Source organism: Phacochoerus africanus, chromosome 12, assembly GCF_016906955.1.
Source record: "Phacochoerus africanus isolate WHEZ1 chromosome 12, ROS_Pafr_v1, whole genome shotgun sequence".
Taxonomy (NCBI): Eukaryota; Metazoa; Chordata; class Mammalia; order Artiodactyla; family Suidae; genus Phacochoerus; species Phacochoerus africanus.
The window spans coordinates 30,724,853-30,730,553 of NC_062555.1; positions in this window are offsets into that span (position 1 = coordinate 30,724,853).

Here is a 5,701-nt window from a genome sequence, read left to right on the forward strand (position 1 = left end):
TAAAATTTTTAAAAAGAATTATATAAAAATGTCCATAGAACCCTTACTCATAATAGCCCAAAGGTAGAACTAAAATTTTTAGAATTATAAGAGTGAATTTTGAATCCCCAGTATATTGTGAGACCCAGATTCTGATTTTGCCACATACTACTTGAGTATTTATTCCCTTCCCCCTTCCATATGGCTGTGTGACCTTGGGCAAGGCAGTTCTCCTTGATGTCCCTCAGTCTCCTCATTTGTGAGAGATGCATATGACAGCAATTACCTACAGTCCTTCTTGGAGGCATTTTCTGAGTTAATCTATGTCAGTCACTTAAAACAATGGCACAGAGTAAATGAGCAATAAGTAATTACTAACCATTATCTATTTTACTACTGTTATTAAAAATCAAAATGTGTCTGTAAATAATTAAAAATCAAAAATCAACTGTATTGATGTATAATTCATATATGTATTTTTGGTGCCTTTTAATGCATTTTGAAAATTTATACACCTTTGTAAACACTACCACAATCTATATAGAACATTCCATTATACTAATGGTCTGCTCTATCCTTAAAGAGCATGAAGCCAGATTATAACTGATGATAAAATAATAAATTAGGCCTAAAGGAGATTCAGCCTTGATGTGATGGGTAGGTGGGAGTTCCTCACACTCTCAGAGTCTTTTCTCTATCTGACACCATTCCTAAAATTTTGGAAGACTGTGGTCTGCATGCTGGTTGACATGCCTCAGCCCCAAACATTTTCTAAGTGTCCAGTTTCCAGGAAATTGCTTTTCCACAAAGACAGCAGAAATCGCCCCCCATTATTCAACCTCTTCTGTCTCCTGCCAGAGGTTCTCTCTGATGGAAGCTTTTTAAAGTCCAAACTAAACTGGCGTATTGTCACTTGGGTTCTCTCTTCCAGGTCCTTCCAGGGTAGAAGTTCCATACCACATGTATAAATATTCTAGAGAGAAGTCATGCTTCAAGATGGGACTAACAAACATGCATGTGCACGTGCGTGCACACACTCACACACACACACACACACCTTTCAATGGCCACTGTTTGCTTACTATACTGGAGGTGATTTCAGGTGGAACTGCATCCTGAGTTCTCCTGCATCATGGACTCAAATCATGGTAAACTCGGTGAGGAATATCATCCCCATAGGTGTGTTAAAACCTTAAAAAAAATACTGTTTCAAGTAGTAGATGGTCTCCTGCCATTGTACAGAGTTCATGGGGGCATGACTTAGGCCAGAATTTGAGAATTCATCTTCTGGGTCAGGGAGAATTTTGACAGGACCTTGAGACAAGATTAAGCTGAATTCTCAGAGGCCCCTCCATATTCTTAAGAAAAACTTAACTGCCATCAGTGGTGTGGGAATGACTATACTTGTAAATGCTTCAGCAGTAGGTGAGGTGAAATCAAATGGAGTGATGAGCCAAAAACAACTTTTATTTGATAGTATTTATTTCCATATCAAAGTTATTAGAATAGCACAAAAGCAGACAGTAGTCACAAGACATAGGAAAACAGGTATAGAAGATTATAGTGAAAAGATGTAATCCACAGTACATAAGTATGTTCCAGAAACCATTAAGTTGCCATTGATTTTTAATTGTGAAACCCTTATTCCCTACATTAATGCTTTATATCTACATATTATATTTAAAATGGGAGTGAGGGTTTCAGGCCTTTATTTTGCCAGTTTGCACCATATATTTTGGTGACTTATCCTTGGAAAAGGCAAAATCCAATGTCCAATCTCCATAAGAGGATGAGCAATGTCTTATCCTGAGCCCACAAGCCAAGTGGTTGTTCCATGGAAGCCCCTTGGCAGCTGCAGGTCCTGAGCAGGAAGGTGATCCTCCTGGCACAGAGAGCACAGAGGTTGATATCTCCAAACAGGCCAACCAGGTAGGCCTCAGGGGCCTCCTGTAATTCCCTGCTGGTCCAACACCGGAAACACAAGCCAGGCTACAAGTTCTGAGCAACCTCCTAGACCTGTGTCTGTGATGGCTGTTGAAGATCAGAAGCCCCAGGGATTTCTGGTTCTGCCTGATTTGACAGAGAGCAACAATCCAGGGTAGGTAACAGTGTGATGCTCGTGGGGGTACTATCTCGCCATTATGATGCCAGGGGCTTTTAGGATCCTGGGCATCGTTATGTAGTTTTTGCTAGTCTGCCTGGTATATACCACTTGAGGCTGCCAAGCAGTGTTTCCCATACATCTGCCTTTTCTGTGCTGTATTCAAGAGCAAGAGTAGCCTCCGTGCCTGAGAGAGTGCAAGGCAGCTGCTGACACATAGTAGTGCTTTAGCTCAGGACCACATCTAATTGTGTCCTCCTTTAAGCTTGGGCACATCACACCTACTTAACATTAAAGCATTACTATGTGTCAGCAGCTGCCTTGCACTCTTCGTGCTTTGCCAAAGAAAGAGTGCAAGAATGATGTTTCTAACCAACACACTGGAAATTTGTTTTCTTTTTTTTTTTTTCCTTGGGAAAAAAAATGAATACATTTTTAAGTAGTCTGGCTTATCCTGACTCTGGCAAATTTTTCCAATCTTTTCATATTATTTAGCTATAAATTGCCCCTTAGCACTGTTTTCACTACATCCCATGATTTTATTATAACCTCATCCTGTTATGGTCATAAAAGAAATTTTGTATCATAGCTCTCTCTGCTGAGACTCAATTTGTGACCTAACATATAGTCTCTTCTGGAAAAGGTCCTATTGTCCATTTGATACAGTGTTCTGTATAGGTCGGATCTAGATGGTTTCTTGTGTTGTTCAGGTTCTCTATTTCCTTATTTATCTTCTATCTAGTTGTATGATAGTACCTTATTGATAATGAGGTACTGAAGTCTCCCTATTACTGTAGACATGGTTGATTCTCCCTTCGATTCTGTTTTCTGAGCCTACTTCTCTCCCTGGGTATTTACGATGAGTTTCTAAATTTTCTTATATATGTGAGTGTTTTGGAATGATCAGGCTCCCAAAAATTTTTTTAAAAAGAAAAATTAAGGGATTTAAAGAAAGGTGCTGGACCTATACATCCTCTAGAAGTTGCATCAGCCAGATACAGAGAATGGCTTCCTGGAGTTCCTGCTGTGGTGTACCAGATTATGGATCTGGCATTGTCTGTGCAGCAGTGCAGGATCAATCCCCAGCCTAGTGCAGTAGATGAAGGATCTGGCTTTGCTGCAATTGTGGCATAGGTTGCAGCTGCATCTTGGATTTGATCTCTGGCCTGGAACTTCCATATGCCTCAAGTGTAGCCAAAAAAGAAAAAAAAAATGAATGACTGCCTACCTCTGTGTCTGCACCTCTGTGATCAGAAGCAGCAGTCAGCAATAAACACAGGTCCCAAATGTTTGGGGGACAGGGTCATTATTGCTCCATGAAAACTGCTCCAGGAGCATGTTCATGATTGCCTGTAGCAGGGTTGAAGGTATGTGAGATGAGTAACTACTGTGGTGCTAAAAGCTGAAACTGACTAAAATTAACTTAAATTTATAGAACCAACCCATCTCCTGAACTGCAAATCAGGAGACTCCAGAGTTCCAAAATAGTTACATCAGACAGATTCAGCAAGCATAATTATTGTCTGGGAGGGGAGATAGATTCCTGGTCCTTCTTAGTTCTATCATCTTCCCTCTAGCTCCATCTTCTTTACATATTTTTAAATTTACAATGGTTAATTATTTATTTAAAGGGCAATGTTTTATTTCTGTAACATTTTTAGCCATATTAAGTTCTATCACTTATTTCTGAACAGTCTCCAGTTTGTAGCATGGAAGTTCTCAGTGCTACAGAGAACTCAATCATTGGAAAGCCAAGTATATTATTTCTAAGAAGCTAAATGGTTTGGGCAGGCTTTTTAAAAATTTTTTAAATTTTTTTATTTTTATTTTTGCTTTTTAGGGCCTGCATGTGCAGCATATGGATAGGGGTCAAATGGGAGCTGCAGTTGTCGATCACAGCCACAGCAATGCCAGATCCAAGCCATGTCTGCAACCTACACCTCAGCTTGTGGCAATGCCAGATCCATAACCCACTGAGCAAGGCCAGAGATAGAACCCGCATCCTCATGGTTACTAGTAAGGTTCATTACTGCTGAGCCATGATGGAAATTCCTACAGGATTAGTTAAGCCCATAGGAAAGATTTTTAATTTGGAGAGTGGTTTTCTGGGAGCTAAATCTTCCTACCCAATCATCTGGCTGTCTTGGTGTCAATTAACATTATTTCCACTCCATCTGGTGAGTGACATTAAGACTCTTGGTGAAACAACTACAGGAGCCCTGGCAACTTTTCTTTCCCTAATGACATGGCTTTCAGGTGGCCTTTCTTTCTATGGAAGGACTGATTAGTGCCAGTAAGCCAAAAAAAACCCATTAATACCTGTGGACATTGGGCAAACTCATCATGAAAAGTTAGTACTTTTTGTCTTTTAACAAATCACCACAGCTAATCAGCATTAATTCCCTCAAGTTTCTTATTCACATGTAGTAATAAAAATTAACCCACTGCATGAAGCACATATGTTGTATTTTAAACTAAGAAGTAGAGAAATATGAAGAGCAATATTACTGAGTAATGTCACTCAAATTAATATGCTTATTGCCATAGCATTCAAGTCTTTGTGTCTTAGCTTCTGAATGTGTTTTGTGCAGTGGAAAACTTTGGCACTTTGGTGAAGACCATGGTCCTTGATAAAGTTTTTAATGCATAGAGTATACTGGATCACAGTGAAAACCAGATATATTGAAAGAAATTAAATATTTTTTTAATTTTTTGTGGTATAGTAGTAACTGTGGTATTTTATTCATGCATCAAATACCCAAATCCAGGGACAGATTTATAAATTGTCATGATTTCAAAGTAGAGATGAGCAGAGGGAGACAAAGTGAAGGAATACAAAAACTTGAGCTCACCGCCTCTCATGAAAACCCCAAAATCACAACTAACTCTTAAACAACAATTGACAAAAAAAGACTGGAACCTACCAAAAAGGATATTCTATATCCAAAGACAAAAAAGTAGACACAACAAGACTGGGGGGCACATTCAAAATATAATCAAAATCAATACCTGCTGGGTGAGTGACTCATAATCTGGAAAACTGTATTTCAGATGCTCTCCCACAGCAGTGAGAGTTCTGAGTCCCATGTCAGGCTACCCAGCCAGAGGATCTGGCATCCGAAGGAGAATATTTGCCCTTGAAAGCCAGTGGGGCTTGATTGAAAGAACTTCACAGGACTGGGGGACATAGAAATGACACTCTTGGAGGTCTAATGTGCACCAGGACCCAGAGAAAAATCAGTTACTTCATAGGATCCTGGGCCAAACCTAAAAGCTGGTCTTGGAGGGTCTCCTGGGGAAGTAGGGAGTGGCTATAGCACTGTGGGGACAAAGACACTGTTGGTAGAGCTACTGAGGAGTTGAGGTGTGAGCTTTCCTAAAGCCTGCCATTTTGACACAAAAACCTTGCCACACCTCAGGTCAAACTATGAACAGGGTGGGAACAAGCCCCACCCCTTAGAGGACAGACTGCCTAAAGTCTTCCTGAGTCTGGAGCCACTTCTTAACACCCCGCCCACCAGAGGGACAGGACCCAGCTCCACCCACCAGTGGACAGACATCAGTTCCTCCCACCAGGAGGCTTACCTAAGCCTCTAGACCAGCCTTGACCCACCAGGGGGC